Source organism: Euprymna scolopes, chromosome 46 (genome assembly GCF_053919585.1).
Source record: "Euprymna scolopes isolate OS-2025 chromosome 46, ASM5391958v1, whole genome shotgun sequence".
Lineage (NCBI taxonomy): Eukaryota > Metazoa > Mollusca > Cephalopoda > Sepiida > Sepiolidae > Euprymna > Euprymna scolopes.
This window is the reverse complement of record NC_136527.1, coordinates 68129722-68153190: the sequence shown is the minus strand read 5'-3', so window position 1 is coordinate 68153190 and position 23469 is coordinate 68129722. Positions and strand designations below refer to the sequence as shown.

The following is a 23469-nucleotide window of genomic DNA, read 5'->3' as shown; positions in this document are numbered from 1 at the left end:
TAGGGCCATTGTTGTGCGCACAAGCTCGAGTGTACTTCTGCTGCGTGCTTATTCATTCAACAGTGCCCACCATATATAATGAAAGGAATTACATTTCTTAATATCTCGAAAACTGTTTGTTTGCAGAAAACTTAAATGCGATATTTGTTTTCAGCATACCCAAAACCGGTAAAAGTTGTCATTTTAAAGGTGATTTTGACAGTGGAAAGTAAGAAAAATAAAAGTATCGACACAATTATATATATATATATATATATATATATATATATATATATATATATATATATATATATATATATATATATATATATGCATATAAAAATGGTAAATCAAAGATACGGATTTGATAGTACATTTGTCAGTGGTTCAAGTACTGAACAAATCATACAACTAGAGAAATACTAGTGTTATTTTATATCAACTGACTTACTAATTTGTGGGTGAATAATTTAGAGACAAGCATAATACATAACTTATTTGAGAGATGGTGAACCACATTCCGACCAGATAAAGTTGGAACAATATGTAACTCATTTGGAAGACGGTGTAGCAGACCAAATAGAACTTTTTTCTTTCACGAATCAATGCCTCTCCCCTTTGCCATTTGGCCAGATATTGACCAATCAGGGGTGCGGCGCACCGATCCTTTCTATCCTCTAAGCAAATCGGCCAGCATCCGGTTTGAAGGAGACACCAAACAGAACGGACCGTTTTTCTTCGCTCTCTCCACCTCGGTGTTATTTCATCCGGTATTGACGATCCCACTTGGCATAACTACCGTGATATCACCAGGTAGCCGGAGTCCAGCTTTTGACCAGGAACATATCACCCGGTGAACATTCTCCTTAATAAACCTTTTCTATGTTACATTTTATGAAGTTGTTGCGTTCGTCATTCCAGAAGCTTGTATTGAATTATTTATTTTCTTAGGCTGTTCCCTAAAAGCATCAAACCCCTAAAATGTTCAACCACATTCTGGCCAGATAAAGTTTGAACGACATGTGACGATTTTATACGGAACAAGGATTTTGTTTTATTTCTTCAAGAGAAGTACCAGTCAGACATAGATTTAAGGATACTTTTGTCCGCCCTTCCCAAAAGCGCTCAAATTATCTTCATTAATAAAAACAATATAATTTATGCCATTAAAACGTTATTTGATTAAATAACACTGTTTACAAAAAATTTTTTTTATTTGGTTTGAGGCAAGAATAGGGATAGTTGGATTTTTTTTGTTAATTTTGGTGTGCTCAATTTAAATTGATAAATAGTTTTGCTCTATCACCGCTAGATTTTTGGCTTTTAACTAGTCTCATTTTTGTATAAACAGAAAATATGTGAATATTTCAAAAGTTGCAGCAGTTATAACAGATAAATCAGGGTGGATAAAAACCACTGATTGAATCAATATACTTGGATGACACAATTACACAATTCAAAATACCACAGACAGTCAAAAGTCTATTTGGTGTATTTTGCCTCTGGAATGTCACGCAAGAGTATCCCAACAGAAGTTCCCCACCATGCCGGGTTTCCATTTGCTTTGATAGTTGCTCTCCATATTCGTAATGTCTTGGTGGAATCTTTCTCCATGCTCATCACTCGCTGCTCCAAGGTTTGGCAGGAAGAAATTGAAGTAGGAATGGATAAAATGAATCTTGATTGACATTCGGCACTCCAGATCCTCATAAGACCGTAGCAACTTCTCAACACAGGCTAGGTAATTTGGTACACGCGTGTTACCAAGGAATTGACTACAGGCCGACTTAATTGCTTCCCATGCTTTCATTTCCTTTCCTTTAGGTTAAGAAGCTCCTCAAAATCAGCACTTCTCAGATCAGAGGTCCGACAAATATGACCTCTTTGAGATTAGCAGCATTAAGACATGGGGACCAATTTTACAGTCAAAATAGTGAAAGTAGGCGGTTCTGAGGAGAGAAATGATGGTTCGAGCTGTGAAACTGTTGTGAAGTCCCCATACACATAGCAGAAAGAATTGGCCTTGTTAAGGTATCCCCGATGTTTTAACGTGCTTGAAGCCATTGGCGAATCTTAAGATATAACAAAGTACAACTAAATCATATGCAAGGCAAGAAAATATGCACTCTAGCAACCCAAAAGATGTGTAACACGATAGTTTAGGGACAGCAACCTTCAGCCCCGCCTGCCAGCGAGACAAAATCTTCCAATGACTTCCAGAGCACTATTGGATGTGGAGTGAGACCTGCAGCTTTAACTGTCAAAATCCGTCTCGTGTATATATATATATATATATATATATATATATATATATATATATATATATATATATATATATATATATAATATGTAATGCTATCACTTAGTGCATAATAACTACAAAATAAGCCAGAAGTCTCACAACATTAAAATTAACCTGAATTTGTAAATGCTTTTATGCACAAAATGCACACTATGCATCACTAGATGTGATGAGAAAAACGAATTTCAAATTTGAATTCAACCCCAAATTAAGTAAAAACGGATGTTTTTTTTACTTGCCTAAATTTCTTTGTAAACCAGTGTAATTGTTCAGAAATGTGATTATTTTATGTTAAACATTTATGCCAAATTGACCTTCTGCTTCAAAATAATTGTTTGTAGTTTGTCTCCAAGTTTTTTTTTTGTATTAAGATGTAATTGGAAAAATAAGTTTTTTAAAAAAGTAGAATTGCACTTTTTGTGTTAGAAAAATAGCAGTTTAACATCTATAATTTCCTCTTGTTTGTAAATATCGATATAAATTTCTTTTCAATTAAAAAAAATGATTTAATGTTTTTAAGCATCTATCTTATTCCAGAATTTGTTAAAGTCATTTTTACATTTATTTCCATCTCTGCATATGCCCAGATTCCAATTTATCAATTCATTGTCTCATTTTTAAATTCTCCGTAAGAAATAATTATGAATAATTTTCTTTAATATTTAAACATGTCCTTTTTTTCTTTTCTTCTTTTTTTTTGGACCAGTTGGGCATGCGCCAACAATTCCAATATAAACTCCACTTGATTCACTTAATCATGTCATTCGCAGCAAGCAAAACCGACAAAGTATCCACCATACAAGCAAATCGAAATAAGATTGGATAAAAGTAAGTTTGATATTATTTTAATTTGTTTAATATTTGTAAATATGTTTTTTAAACTTTTCCAAATTATCACATTTTATTCTCTAATTTGTTATGTTTTTATTAAATTTTAAAAATGTTTCTCTCCAGTTAATTTTAATTGTTAATAAAATGTATTTAAAAAAATGTTTCGTTGTAAAAAATGTACAACATGAATAAATCTTACAAAAACGTTGTATATTTTATTGTTTTGCATTAATTTACGTTTTAGTCCTTATTTAAAACATACGGAGGTTGAAGCTTAGTTTGTCCAAATCTATTTTCTGTTATTAAAAGAGTATTTATTCCCTTATTCCGATACAATTACCGATTCCGTTCTAATTTTCTGATTCCTTACGATTCCGATTCTAATAACAAAAGCGGCCGAAGAAAACCAAACTATTGCACACGAGACCACCGCCGTCGCTATCGAATGATTTCATTAAATGGTGTCGATTGAAGTTTGCTTAATGGTTCGATATTTGGAGCTTTACTCATCACAGAGAACAATGATTTTTCACTTATTTTAAAACGTTTATTCAGTTCAAAAACGAGACTACACATTGCATAATAATGCCAGATTTCTTATTTAAAAATCACCTAACAATTTGTCTGCGTCAGTTTTTTTTATCTTGAATAACGAACATTTTTTTTTTTATCTCACCAATAATTTCTATACAAAATTCGGTGCCCAGGAAACTCGCCAATGGAAAACTCGTCCATTACTGAATAAATATCGATGGAAAACACATTTTATGGCCGTTATTGAAGGAGATACTGCTTTTAAAAGAGACTATTCCCACACATAGTATTAGAACAAATATATTTTTTACTTATTTGCAGTTATATTCTTGAATTATTTATTTTTAAATTATTTTGGAGATGAGTAAATTTGTATAATTGATTTTATTTAATTATTTGGACTATCATCCTTATCTTCTAGTTGTTTTTATACGACGTTTCTGCTAATTATACCTCTATCCTTCGCCAGGTTAACAGCAACGGGATTTGACATGCCTATCCAGTTGCGGTAAACCTGATGAAGGCCAAAGGTGTAATTGACCGAAACGTCGTAGAAAAACTATATGAGCATATAGTCCAAATAATAAAATAAAATTGTTTACTGTTGTTGTAAATTAAGGGTTTGTATTACTGTACACATAGACTCGAAAAAGTTGTCATCACTGTCATCCGTAGTTGTTGCCGTCTCACCACATTTTTTTTTTTTTTTTTTTGCCAATTAACCTCTGGCACGCTTTTGGGTGGGATTGAAACCGCTATCTTCAATGTTCATCTGGAACTGTAGAGATTCAACGTCTCTATCAACTGCACCACGGGCCCCGAAGGGCGATCAAGGTTGGATTCTTTTTGATCTTATAAATCCACGTTTATTTATTATCTGATCTTCCATAGTCGGGTCAGTACCGATTGGTGTATGTATATATATATATATATTATTCCTTAATTGGAATTCATTTTTGAGATGAGCATTATATATATTAATTTATTAAAAATGTGGTGAGACGACAACTACGGATGGCAGTGATGGCTGAGAATGCAGTTAGGAGATTCGAAGTTCCTATCCGTCGCGGTTACCACCTGACGAAGGCCAGAGGAATTAGTTGGCCGAAACGTTGTGAATAAACAATCCAATAAAAAATGGAAAACAACAACTAATAAAGATGAGACTAGTAGTCCGAAATAAAAATAAATCAATACTGTTAAACAGTATTCTACTCTGTAAATCTAGGCGCGTTACTTACGGAATGACGGTTAATTAAACTGTAGAAGCGCCTGTTAAACTACACAAGTTCTATAATTTAGTATCCCCGAAAAAAGAACAAAATCAATAATATTTTTAGCAAACCGCTTGTGAAAACTTTTTTTTTTTAAATCAATTGAAAAGTATTAAAAACTCTGTAACACACACACATCAATTACAAAAAAAACAACTTTCTTATTTCAAATGTCTGCTAAAGATTCCTCTGCGATGTGATAGGAATAAACTACTGAACTCGGCGAAATGGTGAAGATAGTCCCAGGGGTTCATACCATGCAAACGGTAAATTTGCGACGGGTTCGATTATCAGATCCGTTGTAAGCGACCTCGAATACCTCTAAAGCAACAAAACAAATTAGAGTGATCGTTGTTCTGTTGTAGCGTAAGGTAACATTTACCCGAAAAACATACACAGTCGATCATCGGTGGGTATGAACAAGAAAATGGTGGCAAAAACTGACACCCGAAATACTTGAAGTTCTAATAATGCTTTAAACAAAATACTGTAACATAGAAACGCAATATATGTTACCGTGACATATATTGTGTGAAAAATCGATTTTATCTTTTTACAACAAATAAATGCGTATAGATATTTTTTTGAAAAAATATGGTTCTCTTGTAGGAAAGGTCTCCCTTATTCTTACTTTAGGTTTTTCTCGGTCACATGCCCCCGTTTACAATTCGTAGCGGTAGGCTGACATCAATGGATATTTTTCTATAAAAACGGTGATTAACAATATTTTTTTTTTTTTGAAATGTTTAACATATTTCGGGTTTATTTTAATATACATATGGATTCGAAAAAGTTATCAAAATTGTAGTAGAAAGCCACCCAATAAATGTCACTGTAATATTTATTGGGTGGGTTTTTACCATCATTTTGTTCTATTTCTTATTTTGAAGTGATTATTGAGTCCTCAAAGACACCGTGGCCAGCTTTTCTTTTTCTTTTTTCGAACTGAATAAGCATGAATAAAAATACTAAACTTAACAAGTTAGGTAGTAAGTTAATTTTTATTGTGTTTTGATATTTAATTGTTACATTAGCTGTGTCAGAGACTGTCTTTCCAAGCTTATAACTACTCGAAAAATGCAATCAAACCCCAATTTCCTTTTTCAATTAAAGGAGAAAGGACCAAGGTTTCATAAAAAAAGTTCTTTAGAAAAAGTTTTAAACTACGGACTTTACAGGTAAATTTCTAAAAAAAAAAACACACTTCTTTTTTGTTTTAAATTTGAATATATTATTTATTGATCTTTCATCTTCAATTTGTGATATATAAAACTTTAATGAGTAAATTATTTACTTTTTAATAGGCATTTCAAAATGAGCAGCGTGAATTAAAAACAAAACGTTTCTCTAAAATTTTATATTCGGTTTATTGGAAAGAGCATAAAATTTCATTGACCCTGAAAACATCGTAAAAATTGAATCAATAGAAAAAACTTTGATAGATTTTCAAATTTAAAAATTGAAAAATACTTACCTCGTAAAATTCAATTGATTTCATTACTGTTTTTAGAAAATAATATTTCTATTACTTTTTATACAACTTTAATAGTTTATTTTGCAAGTATACTTGCAAAATAAACTATTATATAATTATATATTATTATAATCCATAAAAAAATAAACCCACTTTTAAAAGTGAAATTACGTGGTCTTTTTTATATTTTATTCGCAGTTTCGTGTTAGGGGTGTCAAAAATTCCCCTAAAATTCTGATACACATATTGTTACATACATTTAAAAACTTTTTGTAATCTGTGTATAGAAATACAACCCCTTCAATTTTTGTAATACTATCGAAACTCAAGGTGAGATTCTCTCACGGCGCATACATTTTGTTCTCACATAACACTCGACTGTACTTGTTTTTTAACTGAATAAACGCGTTAAAACAAGTGAAACCACTAAAGCTCGGAAACTAGGTAGATAACGAACACTTAGAAAAATCAATATGTCTTTTTTTAAAACAGTAAAGAAGTAAAAATTAAAAAAAATAGTATGCGTGGTGTACTCTTTATAAAAACAATCTCTTGTAAGAACGTTCATAAATATGTTTTCAATCGATATTTATTCAATAATAGATCGGCAAAAAACGGAGTTTTCTGGGACCGCTACAACACCCATAACTAAATAATTGCATTCCAAAATGAGTTTCTACCTTTTTATGTTTGACTGAACATTCTAAAAGAAAATAGAAAAATTGAAAACATTATTTTCGAATTTAGACTAGTGGGTTCAGTTTCTTCTATGAAGTTAATTCTTTAACACTAAACCCAAGTCTGACTGGAATGATAGTCAAATCACAATCATTTTAAAAAGTTAATGACATTGCCCCTAAAATATACAGAAAACCGTCCTAAAAGACGAGACTAGCTCAGAAATCGGGCTGTTGATACGTAATTTCACTTTTGATTAGAAGGATTTTTTGAAGACTTTCATATAAGATTACAACAATAATTTTTATATAGTAAAATAATCCACTTAACTTTTGATTAGAAGGATTTTTGAAGACTTTCATATAAGATTACAACAATAATTTTTATATAGTAAAATAATCCACTTTTATATTTTCATGAAAATAATTTCACTTTTTATTAGAAGGATTTTGTGAAGACTTTCATAGAGGACTATAACAATAATTTTTATATAGTAAAATAATCCACTTAACTTTTATATTTTCATGAAGATATAAAATTTAACTATGAAACGAAATATAAGAAAAGCATTTTAATAAAATATATTTTCAATTTAAAAAAATATGCACTTACATTTTTGTTAGACAAATTTTCAGTCTCCATCTGTATATTTGCGTCAGTGTTATCAGCGGGAAGAATATAAACTTAACTGATAAAATTGTTTCATTTACAATCACGGATCATTCATAACTTGATTTGAGTTTATGTACTTTTATCAGCATATCGAATAGTTGCTTTTTATGACAAGTAAACACTACTAAAAGACAGAAGATGCCGGAATCAAAGTAATCAAAATCTGTCAAGCGTAAAGTAAAAAACCTCGAAGTTCTTTAAAGCATTTTTTGTGTCAGGTTTTTCAATAACGGAAAAAAAGCCAACATATTTTTTTCCACAAGTAAAATAAATTTACATCGTGTTTTATGTTATTATGAATATAGATTTTAATATTACTAGGTACTTAAAATGATGAACATTTATTGGTTTTATCTTCAGTGCCAACAATGTCAAATTAAATTAAACATGTTTTTTTGGAGGAATCTACTTTGGAATCGGAAATTAGTATTTTTTCCGATAAAGATTTCGATAGCCTGAAAGTTCCGATTTTTCCGATTCCCCATTCAGGCACCGATTAATCGTCCCCAAACTACTTTCTACCGAACTTCAAGAAACGTAGACAAAAATTCTTTCTTAAAAAGCAATTCTTTTTAAATGCACACAAATCACTATTTGCTTTGGCAGTCGACCGAAAATATGTTAGTTTTACGCTATCTTCATATGCGAAACAGGTACTTTCTTCTAAATATTGAAGTAATTATACAAGGTTTTCATAGTTTACACACGTGATCACCTAAAAACATACAAAACAAAAAATTTAAGAATGTAGTTAAGGGTCATCATTTGCTTTAAAATGTATATATTCTTTCTTTTAATTTAAAAAAAAACTTAATATATTTATGTAATGTATTCTCTTATTTGTCTGCAAGTTAAAAGTTCAATTTTCAAAGTAGGTGATAATAAGTAAAAATAGCATAAAATTTAACATTTGTATAAAATGTATCGATTAAAATACATTTAAATTAACCGCAACACAACTATAAGTCTTACAAATTCATAAAATTATTGAAATCAGTTTTTTATAAATAAATAAATTTAATAAATGTTTTAAAATAATGAGAAAAATGTACATTTATAATATTTTTCATTAATAAAACTCCTTTTTATTCACAGGTACATGGATGAACAACAAAGGATTTTTTAAAATATTTACGCAATAAAACGGTGTCTTTGTTTATAAGGAGAAAAATATTTTCCTGAACAAGTTCATTTACAAAAAATAGAAAGAAACCCTCGATAGAAACTTAGGCTTCAGAGGTGTATACTTCATGATTTGAACATTTGTTACACGTCAACAAATACAAGAAAAATCACAATTTGTATAGTTTAAAACATTCATAAAATTATATTAAAAATATGGACATGCCGACAAACACTGACGTAAATCATTATCCATGTGAAAAGTGTTATTTAGCAAACCTGATTGCTTTAAGAAAAAAGCATAACAGGACACACGGAATTGAAAAACCTTTTGTTTGTGAAATTTGTTATTTTGGGTTTGCAAGTGAACACCATTTAACGAGCCACATGCAGACACACACTAAGGAAAAAAGCGGGGCAACGTTGGCAGCTGGTTTGGCTGCCCCATCCCCAGCATTACAATATTCAAAGGAAGAAAAATGAAAAAAAAAGGAAAAATCTTTTGAATGTGAAGTGTGTCGTTCTGCGTTTGCAAGAAACGATCATTTAACAGTACACATGCAAACACACACTAAAAATACTTAGAAGCAATCCCTGGAAAACTAAGCTGGAAGGAAATACTGATAGCAGCCATAAAGGGAACAGTGTCTATTCTTAAAGATGCCTCGGATATAAATGTAAATTATAATAGAATAAAGTGTTAGCCCCAGGAAGGAGCCCCTTGATCTCTTCAAACGAACAAAAGTAAAATAAATGAGAAAAAACTTATTCTTGTGAGGAGTGTAACTCTTCATATTCACACAAATCCACATTACAAAAATATATACGGACACACAAGCACAAAGAACCTTCTGTTAGTGAAGTGCGTACCTCGGTCATTGCAGCAAGAACAAATTCAAGAAGGCACATAAAGAGACACACTGGTGACACAAATACTTGCTACTTAAGTACAGAGCAATCATACCCGGTGAAGCAAGTGCAAGTGAAATACAAACCATTGCACTGAAAGGGACGACTAGAATCCTGAAAAGATCTCTTGGTTGGACTCACTAAAATAGGGGTAAATGCCAGACATCTGGTTGGATGTCCCACCCCCTAGAAGAAAAAAGTTTAAGAAAAATGAAAAAAAAAAGTGACACAAATAATTTAAACGCCGACAATCAAACAGATATTACACATGATTTTATGGCTTAATATGGATAATGTAGAAACTCTAGTCGAACTCCTCAATCAAACTAACAATATACTAAACTTTTATGTACGGCAGCAAATTGGCCTAGGAAATAAGATCCAACCTTTCTGGTTTAAAATGTGCAGGAGATATACTAAATATTTCACACAAGTGGACGGTTAGAATAACCTAAAATATTTCAGTTGAAATCTCTAAAAAGCGGGTTAATGTCTGTCATCCGAAGAGATGCCTCATCTCCAGCAATATAAATTCAAGATAATTTTAACAAAGAATTTAACTTTAATGAACAAACATTTACTTGTTTTGTTTGGCTCTTAGTTATATTTATACTAGCTGGCAGCCCGGCATTGCCCGGTTGTACAATACGCTTAAACATGATATTTTAATTTATGCAGATTGCATACATACATATCTATTATTGCAGACTCGATCATCTTTTTATTATTATATATTACAAAGAATGATTCACCCGATGGACTAATTCGCAAATAAATAAATAATAATGATAATGTCGTTCATCAAATTCCGTCTGTGTTTGTTTACAATATCACATCAGCTGATATTTGGACTTGACGATGCTGATTGTTTAGTTTTAAAATATGCACACGAAGAAATGATTTGCAGCGATTTTAAATGGTGCCTTTTCTTTTATCGTAAGTTGAACTCATTGATAAGAAAAAAAATAAAATAAAATAGTGGGGTACACCTGAACTTGGACGGGGGATCATTCGATCTGCAATCGAATGCTCTAACGATAGGCTATATCTACAGATTATAATAAATCTGTTTTTTTTTTTTTCAGAAGAAATTTGTTAAACTTTTATCTTCCTTGGCCGGTGTAACTTAAGTATTTTCCTGTAAAAATTATGATTTTTTACTAATGAGAAAGAAAAACTATTTTTAAGATCGGATTTTTTTTTTCAATTCTCGCTACTTATCGGATGAGCTTCATTTAAGAACACTGCCAGACATATAAATTAGTCTTGCGTAAAATTTGCAGAATTTAGATTAAGCCGTTTTGGAGTATATAAGGAAGGAAATCGCACACATTGACTTTTTTCTAAAATATAATACTAGAGGTAAATGTTCAAGTAGTGTCGTATATAATCTTAAAAAGCTTCAAAAGCCGATAACATATGTTTTAATATTCAAATAAACACGCTATCACATTTTGAGTTTGTTATTTTAAGAATTATTTCTCAATGCCTGATAAATATTATTCTGTATTACGGCTTGAATCTTGTCTTGCCTAACAAATAGTCATATTTTTAATATTTTATATAGTTGATAATAAAATATAAAATTTACACAATTTTAATCCCAAGTTTCTGAAAAAAAATGTACAAACCTATGATTTTATTATGATCACAAATGAATTGCACATTTGTCAAATATAATTTCTTATAATTTTTCCAGTGTTCAAAGTTTAATATTTCTTAAGATTTCATGATTTGTTTTACGATATGTTACACAATTTGAGAACAAATAATATTCAACATTATGTGTTAGCTGACAAAAACTTCAATGCTGTTTTTAGAATTAAAGTAGAGTTTGCATCGCTATTTCTGTTAAGTAATTATTATTACCTGCGATTTCAACCCAACACTTTGAAGCTGAGACATGTCCAAACAAATAGGGAAATGCAAGAAGCCTACGCGTCAAGATTTTAGGAAGAAGAATAACGCCATACAATGTCAGTATTGACAACGATATCTTTAAATAATTAAAGAACATCTGGAACCTTATATAAAGATCAAATAAAATGGACTATAGTAAAATTATGCATCATCAAAAACATAAACATTACACGAATTTCCTAATTGTTCTTTACTGGAATTATAATCACATCAGTCTGCAATCAACTGCCTGCAAACCTTGTGGCCCTAGTAATACAAGCATCTTAAAAATCAAATATTGTGATCATACACTCCAACAGCTGTACAAAATGGATGCAATAATAACATTGAAGATGCAGTGAAAAAATCTTAAAATCATCAAACACAAAAAGAGACGCATGTGTAGATCAATCGCCAAAGACATGACCCTGGCATCATTAATTTTGTAATAACCCCAGTATAACCCCATTCGGAATAAGATTTAACGAAATTACTCAGTCGGAACTGTTTAACTTTCGTCACCCTGAACAAGAAAAAATGATAAAATTTTTTTTAAAGATACCGAACAGTGTCTAGATTAGACAAACAAGAAACATTTTACAGCTATCATAAGTGCAGTGAACGAGAAAGATTTCGCAGCCGATTTCATCAAAAAGCTGAGTCGATCGATTCATTTGTAGCATAACTAAAACATCCTCATAAAAATTGTGACCGCTATAAAAAAAACATAAAAAAATGACAAAAAAATTACATTAACGACACCTTCTTTCTATATACTCATCTCATTGATACAATTTATTTATTTTTTTTTTTTGTTCAAACTTCATGACGGATACTTTTACTATTATGATACAATGGTTGCGTGTGTCATGACATGACCTGCTCTTCTTTAAAGAGGAGTTACTTGCCCTTCAATAAAACTTTTCATTGTGCAAAACAATAAAAAAGTCAAATGTTGTGGAAACACTCATTTTTTTCTAACAATTAGTGATAGTCTGTAAAACGTAACCGTGAAGACAGGCAAGTTGACTTTATCCTTTTATTATCTAGAAAAGTTGACTTTATCCTTTTATTATCTAGAAAAGGGTGTTTAAGGTGATCTTTTGAAGATGAAGCTGATAGGCACGATCTAGCGGCAGTTTAGGATAAATATCGGGAACAAATAAAGCTAAGGTTTGTCACAGTAAAACGTAATAAGGAATCCTGACAGGCAGCCATATATGAACAGGATTATCAAGAACACACTTCACAATGACACATCAAGCTTATATAAACCGACAGGACGAGATAAATAACGACTTTCAGAAAATGTTTTGATTCAGTTAAAAACACGTAAAGTAACCATTCGATCAGTGGTATTCGTCATATTGGATGTAATATTATCAAACCTGTAATGGATGCATAAATTGACAATTCAGGTGAACAAATGTGCTGAAAGAAATATACTCCTCACGAGGACTTTCTATACTCGGACTATCCTCTCTTCAGTACTTGAAGCTTGTTACCCTACACTGTTCCACCCAAAGAACAAGGTGTGCTCCAGTCAATTATACGGTAGGTAATCCAATTGCTCTTTCAAACGATCAACTCGACGAAAGCATATCCGGATCAATTTAATCGCATTGGAAACTTTACAGAAGAATACCACATCGTGCTTCGAGCAAATAATCACTCGATAGTTCATAGGCTTAGAAAATGCTATATGGGGGTAGGAAATTTAATTTAACAGATTTGGATTAAATGCTTCCCCAAGGAATAACCCGCACTATTGATGAACCAACGAACTGTTAACAATATTTTTTATGTGAGCAATAGAACCAGCATAATACGCCAATGTTTAGATCAAAACGACCAGAACAAGGACAGTATGCTACGACAAGACACAAATAAAGTTTGAAGTCACAAAATATCAAGGACAGTAAATACAAGTTTGTAGGCGTTTTTTGTAGAGACATTTAAAAATGTCGTATTCTCTTGAAAAGTCTGGATACTATTGCTATACATCTTCTGAAATGATTAAGTTTTATCATTTCAGATTCAAATAAACAGCTACAGCAGGGATCGGAATACACCCTACTAAAGCTTTATTATCACATTATTAGTGAATTTCAAAAATACAATCTAAACATAAGGACACTTTAGGAGAACAGTATGCAATAAAATTCTGTTTTTTAGACTTGAAAAAAAAACGTATAGAATGCTTCAACCTAATTTTGACCATTTTGCATGAATAGAACATCAGCTTTCGAGTGACATAAGAGATTCAAGGAAGGCTGAGAGTCTGTGAGAGATGAGTGGTGTGGGAGGAATAGAGAAAGTCGGAGTTGACTGGTTAAATAAAAAAAATTACAGCTATATAGCTATGCAATAAGTGCACAGTTTGTTAGTGTAAGAATTGTACACACAATTCTCTTTGAGGAACTGAAGATGCGGAAATTTTCGCGGAGTTTGTCCCAAACTATTTGATCAGACAGTTTATTACCCCCCCCCTATTCCAAGGCCTTGCTCCCTGTTACTTTTGCTTATTCCCTCATCTCGGGGAAAACCTTTGATGCTGTCATTATGAGACAATTGAGAGGAAAGAGGCCGTGACGAGGGTCAGTGATACACTCGCACGATAGGGCTTCTATCGGCCAGAAGTTGTTGGAACGGTGCAACTGCAAGGAATTACTTCAAATTTCAAAAGGGTTTCAAGTGTGTAATATCAATAAAATTGTCCATACGAAAACATTAAATGTGTTATCAACAAAAAGTCAAATTCTTTGGTGCTATTTTCAACGAGAACGCAATACGCCAAGATCCCCAAAATATGGAGAGAATAAAATGATCCCCACGCACAATGAACGTAGCAGAGTTACAAAATGTACTAGAAATCATTACCTCTATGACATGTTCCATTCATAGACCTCACAGTCAATCTCAGGGACCTCCTTAAACAGGAGTTTGACTATGAATGGAGCAATAGTCACCAGAAATCGTTGCAAAAGATATGATTTGATATGCAAGGCAATGCTACTCTACGCCAACATCAGTTTGTAGGATTCAGATGTGAACGATTTCGCACATATATTTGCGACTGCTCGTTCGAATTGGAAATATTCACTAACTTTTCGAAATTATCTATCTAAAGAACCTAACCGCTGAACTTCCACAACTTCAACAAATGCTTTGAAACTCCAAAAATACGATATGATCATAAAACATCGTGAAGGAAAGAAGTTTGTACTAGCATATAGATTACCAGACTCCCCAACAAAAAGCAAAAAAAAATACTTTAGACATTAATGTAGACTTCATAAAATTTACTGTTGAGAAATTAACGCAGATCCGACAAGAGAAGAATACCAGAACCTTGCAGAGAACGACGCAAAGACATTTAACTGTAGTGGTCTTATAGAAGCGAGCCGTTCTATAGAGAATGACATTTTACGCAAACGTTACAGGTTATAGATCCCTTAATAAATGCGACCTGAAGTATTAGTAAAAATATATTATGGTTACAAAAGACGTGATAAATGCAAGCTTAAGACGAAAACCTGTTTTCTTAATAACATATAACGAGATTGACAGAGAAATAGAACATTGAAGCATATGTTAAGAACAGCAGAAATCTATAACTGCCAAATGACTCATGCCTCATGACATCACAGTACAACCATGGAAATTATTTAAAATATTTTTTATCCGAAAACTAAAGATATTTTCCAGTGATAGTTATCGGTGTGATCAAGCAAATCTTTGCTGAGCAAGGAGCCCCATAAAGGCTTATGTTTGGGAGGGTTGTTATCAATTACACCTAGTTTTTTTCAGTAAAAGTCAGTTTTCACAAATTTTCATGAATAATGTCCCTAAACAAAACTTTACACAAAAAATAGAACTTCTACCCAGTCATGGTTGATGTAACAAGAACAACTTACTCACAAATTATTCAGTTTAAAATCCGTACCTGAAAAAGGTTGTAGGTTAAATCGGCCTAAACTTTGTGAATAGAGCTAATAAAAAACATCCATAAAAATCTAAATAAAATATCATTAGTTTTAGTGAATCAATTTTTAAAAATGATTCTCTAATGGATTTGTTTTATTAACTTTAAAGTCGATATTGTAAAAAATATTCATATGTGCGTTGCGTTTGTGAAATGAGGTTTAATTAAGGAGTTACATCGTAAGAAATTACCAACAAAAAGATATTTTAAAAAATCAACCAATAAATTAAAACTTTATTTGAACTAAACTAAAACTGTTTTCTGATTGACTAATTGTTGAATGTGAAAGTTAAAGAAATGTTAAATCCGATGCCTCCGTTCAGTCTCGAAAGACAAAGGATAACCCTTGCAGCTGCGTGTGTAATTGTGAGGCAAGGGTTGCGCAATCTCCAACCACACCTTTCCTGAATCGGCAAGGAAAAGTCCAGAACGACTGGAAACAATGCCGAGATAAGCGGAGAGCACATACAGCACCTGGAAGTTCCAAATGGTCACCCATTTAGTACTGACCAGGTTCAACGTTGCTTAACTTCATGATCCAACGGGAACCGGTGTGTCAACGTGATTATGCCGTTCTAGTTCGGAGATGGTCAACGATTTTCTAGTCAGATAAAGTTTGAACGACATACACTTTCTTAAATTAAGACATTTTAGGAAAGAAAAAAAGAGTACTACATAATTTTTTAAGTGTTTTACTCACTCCATCAGGAAAATGGTTCGAGTAAAAGGTAATCATTACAATAAAGGTTTATGCTAAAATGATTTCACACTCTAAAATAATTGCATAATTTACGTGGGTCTTGCTCGGTAACGTTAAAAAAACAAAATAAAACAAACAACGGTAATAATTTCATATCTTTTATTGTTTTATTTTTTAATGGCAAATGTGTTTTTTTCTGCTAATAAAAGTTTTGTGTCTTATAATTATTGAACAAATATATATTTTTGTGTTGTTTGTGTATGGAAAGTTATTTTGGTATTTTTTACAGACCTGTCCCAGTGTAGTATAAACGCCCTCAATCTCCCATGTTAAGAACGGCTACGGAATAAACACCCCCAACCTACCGATGTTGAGGGTGCTTATTACGATAGCCGGTCTTACCATGGGGAGGTAGAGTGTTCAAATTCCAGTCTGAAATTATTCATTTACTTCCATGTCAAATATTTGTTGCTTGAAGAAGTGCAATGTTACTCTGCCCTTTCTTTTCTTTTTAAACTTTTTTTTTGAAACTTTTTCCTTTTTTTTCTTTTTAAACTTTTTTTAAAAAACTTTTTCCTTTCTTTTCTTTTAAAATTTTTTTTTTAACTTTTTCCTTTCTTTTCTTTTTAAACTTTTTTTTTAACTTTTTCCTTTCTTTTCTTTTTAAACTTTTTTAAAACTTTTTCCTTTCTTTTCTTTTTAAACTTTTTTTAAAAACTTTTTCCTTTCTTTTCTTTTTAAACTTTTTTAAAAAACTTTTTCCTTTTTTTTTTTCTTTCAATTTTTATCCTCTGTTCGCTCACGTATCTTTTCGCTCAATTGGTATAATGCGACAGTTTCCGTCGTTCGTCGGGCGTTGTTGAGTGTGACTCAGGGGAAAACGGGCTTTAAATTGCAGAAGTACCGATAGGATTTTAAAATTGAATTCAATTTTTGCGAAATCATTTTTTTTTTTAAATTGTTATGTGATTGGTTGGTTGGTTGGTTGTTTTTGTTTTACGGCATATCAACCCTTTTCAGGTTATTTAATGCCAAACCCAGTGATTTTAAAGAAAAGTTTTTCAAGTCAGTTTCTATTTAACCCATAGTGTGGACCCTAACAGGTACTACCACTCTGGGTCAGAGTGGACCTGGGAGCAATGGCAATTAAAGGGTGGCTCCACACTCCCCAAAGCCCGCAAACTGGGGCCTCACCATCGGATATAGTTTAAGGTCATATCCAGGACCAAAATTGTTATGTGAATTTACAGATTATTAAACAAAGCTACTTTCTCTTTGTTTGGTGTCCGTTTTTATTTGTATGTTTGGTTGTCCGTTTTAATTTGTATGCTTGGTTGTCCGTTTTAATTTGTATGTTTGGTTGTCCGTTTTAATTTGTATGTTTGGTTGTCCGTTTTAATTTGTATGTTTGGTTGTCCGTTTTAATTTGTATGTTTGGTTGTCCGTTTTTTCTTTGTATGTTTGGTTGTGCGTTTTTTCTTTGTATGTTTGGTTGTCCGTTTTTTCTTTGTATGTTTGGTTGTCCGTTTTTTCTTTGTATGTTTGGTTGTCCGTTTTTTCTTTGTATGTTTGGTTGTCCGTTATAATTTTTATGTTTGCTTGTCCGTTTTGTCTCGTAAATTATTGGGCCGATATGACTGAAATGTTGCATAAACATTTGTTATCATAACGTGCAGTGACATAAATGTTTTATTATCCGTTCGCTGCACAATCACTAATAGGGTGTTTGTATTTAATGCAAAATACGTGCAAAATTAATGTCGATGTTCAAAATGGATAAACATTTGGATCATCATTTTATTTAAAAATTCAACAAAAAATCAGGAAATTAACCAATTTTAATGACATTTTCATTATTTACAAATAATGAACACAGTATATAATGAACCCATTATTTTTATTTAAATCTTAGTGAAGATGTATTTTGTATAAATAAAAAAATACCTTTATTAAAGTTACGGTATTCAGTTAAAAAAAAATGAATAAATTTACTTTTACTTTTTTATGAAAATAAATCGTAATATCAATAAATGCAGAGTTAAAAATTTGAAAAAATATCATCATTAGAATTAAATTTAATTTTGTAATTTTAAACATTCAAATATTAATGGAAATTTCATAAAAACATATTTAGAAAAAAACTAATTCAAGTCATGTTTCACTTAACTTTACTTGAATTGTTGATGGAGACTTGCAACATGGTTTCTATTTTACATATTTTTACAAATATTAATTAAACATATTTGAAAAAAAAACACATTCTAATAATAATCTTACTTTTAACCAAGATATTTTCAGTTATTTGTAGACATTTATGCTGACGACACTACCATTTATGGTAGCACATCTAAGATAGTAAACGACCAAGTTCTCTCCGATTCTCTCTCCTCTGATCTTGAGCACGTAGTACAATGGGGAAAGGAGTGGCTGGTTACTTTTAATGCATCTAAAACCAAGCTTCTCTCTTTACATCATCAACGTTCTAATCCACACCTGGCATCAATTGAAATGAATGGCTCTTGTTTTGAGGAGGCCTCAAGTTTTGACAAGCTTCTGGACTTGACCATTACTCCTGATCTTAAATGGAACACGTACATCAAATCTGTTGCCAAGGCCGCTGGAAAAATGGTGAGATCTTTGTATCGATCTGGTAGATATCTCACTGCTGATGCAATTTTCTATCTATATAAGAGCCAGGTACGTCCAAGGATGGAGTATTGTTGCCACATCTGGGCAGGAGCTGCTAGAAAGGACTTGTCCTGCCTTGATAGAGTTCAAAATAGACTTCGTAGCCTCGTAGATGTCCTTTTCTCTTCCCTGCAACCTCTATCTCACAGAAGAGATGTTGCGAGTTTGTCTCTGATGTATCGTTATTTTCATGGAAAGTGTTCGACTGAGCTTCAATCTATGCCCCCCCCTTGCCTAACTTTCACAAGAAACACTCGTCTAGCTGTAAACACTATCAATAATTCCCCCCACTCTTTATCTGTGCCTAAACCTAAACGTAGATTCCATGCTTCTTTCTTAGAACTGCACGTCTGTGGAATTGTCTTCCGTTTTCCTGCTTTCCGGCTGACTACAATATGGTTGTCTTCAAGTCTAACGTAAATAAGTTCCTGATGAGCCGTTCCATATAAGTTATCAAATTTACCGAATTTTCATTACTAATGATTACTATATTGTCCAATTTCTACTGTACACTCTTTAACCCTTATCCTTGAGTGGCCTCTTGGCCTCGATGATTTGGTGATGTCTATGTAAAAAAAAGTTAGATTGTCGTTGAGACTTTGTCGGTTTACTGGTTGCTCGTGTGTTTTGCCTGTTGTGAATGACATGATGAAGTTAATCTCATCGATTTTATATAAAAAATAGATGACGCAACTCCATCGGTCAAAATGAAACATTTTATTTCGTTCCCTCTCTCTCTCTCTCTCTCTCTCTCTCTCTCTCTCTCTCTCTCTCTCTCTCTCTCTCTCTCTCAGTGAATGCTTAATAACAAAACCGTTTTATTATTTAACAAATAAAAGTGACTTCCATTTTTATTTCTGTTCATTTCCTCATTTTTCTTCAAGCATTTAATTCCGATATAAACAAAATGTTTCAAAGAAAACAATTAGCTTACCCAAAATAATAACCCGAAACCGAATTCACAAACAATTCCCTCCAAAATGTTTCATTACACACTTGAAGACCTTATCATCACTCATAGGATATAAAAAACATTTTCACTTATTCTTTTATAGTACCAAACAGTTGACCATTGTCCTATCAACACTTTACAATAAAGTTTCTTGTAGATTCTTGCTTCCAAAATTATTAGACAATAGTTTCTATGTTCGAAATTGCGTGTGAAAGTTCAATGCTTCAAAATTATTACCATATCAGTCTCCTTTCTAAAACCCTTGAATTACTAATTTTTTGTGTTAAATTTCTTTTTACCATAATTATGAATTAACACAATCCTTTCTAATGTGGATATCCTAACCGTCATTGTTTAACTCATAAAAATACAAAGAAGCTAAAGAAAAAATAGAATAATTAAAAATCACATAATGTATATGCAACAGAAAGATGCAGGTTGTCATCTATACACCGTAAATTTAAACAACATGACACTAATTCGAGTGAACTCCAGAGGGCGTATCTAGGAACTTTATTATTCGTGGTCTTAATAAACGATATTTCTGATTCAATTGTGTCAGAGTAAATTATGTTTGTCCACCACACTCTATTCTCAATATGTAGGCAAAACAACAACACAAACATCAAGTCAATCGTTGAATCCTAAATAATGACCTAAATTAATGGTAACATTGTATGTCACCAGAACAAAAACATTTTTGTTTAACAATTATAAAAAACCTTTTCAAGTACAAAGTGGCATACTCTAGCTTTGTCCCCAACATTCAAACTCCTCACTCTAATATTCATAGATAACATGAATTTGAACAAATACATATACGATACAACGAAGATTGCCGCAAGAAAGTAAACTTCATTTATCGTGTTAGAAAACATATCACACCTGCAAGTCCTCTATATTATTACAATGCTATCAATGTATGGCGGATCGTTTGTAAATCTGGGATCGTGCACTAACAACTAGTTTCTTCCTCTTAGAAAACACCCAAAAGGAATCTTTAATTTAATGGGTGTCACTGTCTATCATGCTCCAGCACCTGTATCATCACCGCAATGATGCATCTATGTTCTTATTTTACAAATGATTTAATACAATGTGTTTCGTAAAATCACTACCTTTAATGTCTACTCGACGAAAATTATCTTGACCAATCTGATAGTCAGCTACACCTCATTCATTCACTGGCGAGACACCCATATATTTCAAAGCTTTCAACTTTAAAATCTGCCATCCTCGAATCGTTGGCTATTTAAATTTCATCCTGTATCTCTGTTTTTCCAACCATACTGACATTCACAAATTTGAAATCGCTTGAGGATCCTTCTCATATCTAGGCTGGTGCACTAATAACTATTCTCTCTTTCTCTTACACAGTCCAAAAAAAGAGTCTCTAATCTAATAGGTTCCAACCGTCTATCAAGCTTCAACTGCTGTACCATCACCGTCAATGATATTAACCTGTCCGACAGTAAGCTACATTCCATTCATGCACTGTCGAGGCACCCATATATTGGAAAGCTTCCAACTCTAAAAGCTTCTATCCTCGAATCGCAAGCTTTTGGAAATTCTCATTGAATCTGTTTTCCCACCTATAGCGACATACATAAATGATTAAGTATACTGCAAGATTACTGAGGATTTAACTGAATACGTTTCTTTGGCTTTATTGAAACGCTTGTTAGTTTTATCAGATGTTGAGCATTTTGTCCTTTTTAAATTGCCTGGGCAGCCATGTCGGCATTCCCGGGTCGGGGTGCCTTATGCAGTAGGCAAGAAACTTTATTTACTCGAGACGGAAGGCAATACCTGAGAGGGTGGACCTCCTAAAATTGCGCAGGACAAAAGATATTCCCTAGTTAACAAAGAACAAGCCATCTCAATAATAAAGCAGAAGTTGCGAGACGAATTACAAATCGTATTTTGGACTAGTCGGGCATGCGCTGACTATTCCAATATAAACTCGACAAGATTCATTTAAACATGCCATTCACAGCAAGCAAAACCGGCGAAGTCACCACCACACAAGCAAATCGAAATATGATTGGATAAATGTAAGTATAATATTATATGAATTAGTTTAATACTTTGTAAACATGTTTTATTAACTTTTCAAAATGATTACATTTTATTCTCTAATTGTGAAATTTGGCGTTGAAAAAGCGAAAAAAACAAAAACACCGGCAACAAACTAAACCTTTTAATATGTATAATATTGAATTGTTAATTTAATTCTAATAATAGCATGTTGTTAATTGTTGAATAATGTATTGATTGAATGTTTCTGCCGTTTTAAAAAAAGTAAAATTTTCCTTGTGAAAAATACAGAATAATTAAAAGCCCTTCCGCTTTGCACGTTAGTTTATTGAGGGTAAAAATAAACGCATGAAAAATAAATTCTTAACTTTTATAATGTGTAATTCATCAAACCATTCATTTTATTTGCATGCCAAAAAAAAAGAGTAGGATGAAAATCAGATATAAGTAAAAATAGTAATTCTCATAAAATATTAATTCTCATAAAATATTAATTCTCTTTTATAATAATAAAACAGAATAAAAATAATGTAACACTCTGCAATGACTTTATAGCAAAACTATTAAATGCAAACTTTCAAAATAATTTCCTTTTTAATTTAACTTTGAATTTGAATTTCTTACAAAAAAAAAAGACACGTAATTAATGAATTGATGAAATGGTTTTAGGACATAAATCAGAATTTAATTTTATGAATGAAGATAATTTGTGTGCTTCTGCGAAGGGGGTAAAAAGTCCCCTTAAATCAATATCTGACTGGTGGTACTTCTGAATAAATCAAACAAAATCCTTGTTCCATATAAAATCGTTACATGTCATTCAAACTTTATCTGGTCGGAATGTGGTTGACCATCTTCTAAATAAGTTATGTTATACTTGTCTCTAACTTATTCACCCAAAATTTAATAAGTCGGTTGATATAAAATAACACAATTATTTCTCTAGTTGTATGATTTGTTCAGTAATTGAACCACTGTCAAATGAACTAATAAATCGCCATCGTTGATCCCCCCCCCATTTTTATTTGAATACCCGTGTGTGTATTCATATACATTGTTTCCGTAAATTTTTATTTATTTTCCACCTTAATAATCAACTTTAAACTGACAACTGTTACAGATTTACGGGTATGCTGAAACAAATATCGCATTTAACTGTTCTGGATATTAAGCAATGTAATTCCTTATGTTATAAGTGGATGCCATTGTTGTAAGCAGAAGCATGCGCCAAAATATACTACAATGGCCACTACTTAAAACATAAGGTATTACATTATTTATTGATATCCGGAAAACTATTTGTTTATGAAATATTTGAATGCGATATTCATTTTCAGCATACCCCAAAACCTACATAAATCGTAATTTAAAATGTGAAAGTAACAAAAAACTTTTTGTTTTCCTTTGCTATGGCCTAACTTTTAACTACTGAT

At 32.1% G+C, this 23469-nt stretch overlaps 1 long non-coding RNA gene across 1 annotated transcript; it reads left to right on the top strand.

The window, feature by feature from the left end:
- Positions 1-1864: 1864 nt before the first annotated feature.
- On the top strand, positions 1865-11075 carry LOC145271310 (uncharacterized). Its single transcript, XR_013865817.1, has 3 exons — positions 1865-2010; positions 2988-3109; positions 8840-11075. It is a non-coding gene; the product is annotated as an uncharacterized LOC145271310 (long non-coding RNA).
- The last annotated feature ends 12394 nt before the right edge of the window (positions 11076-23469 follow it).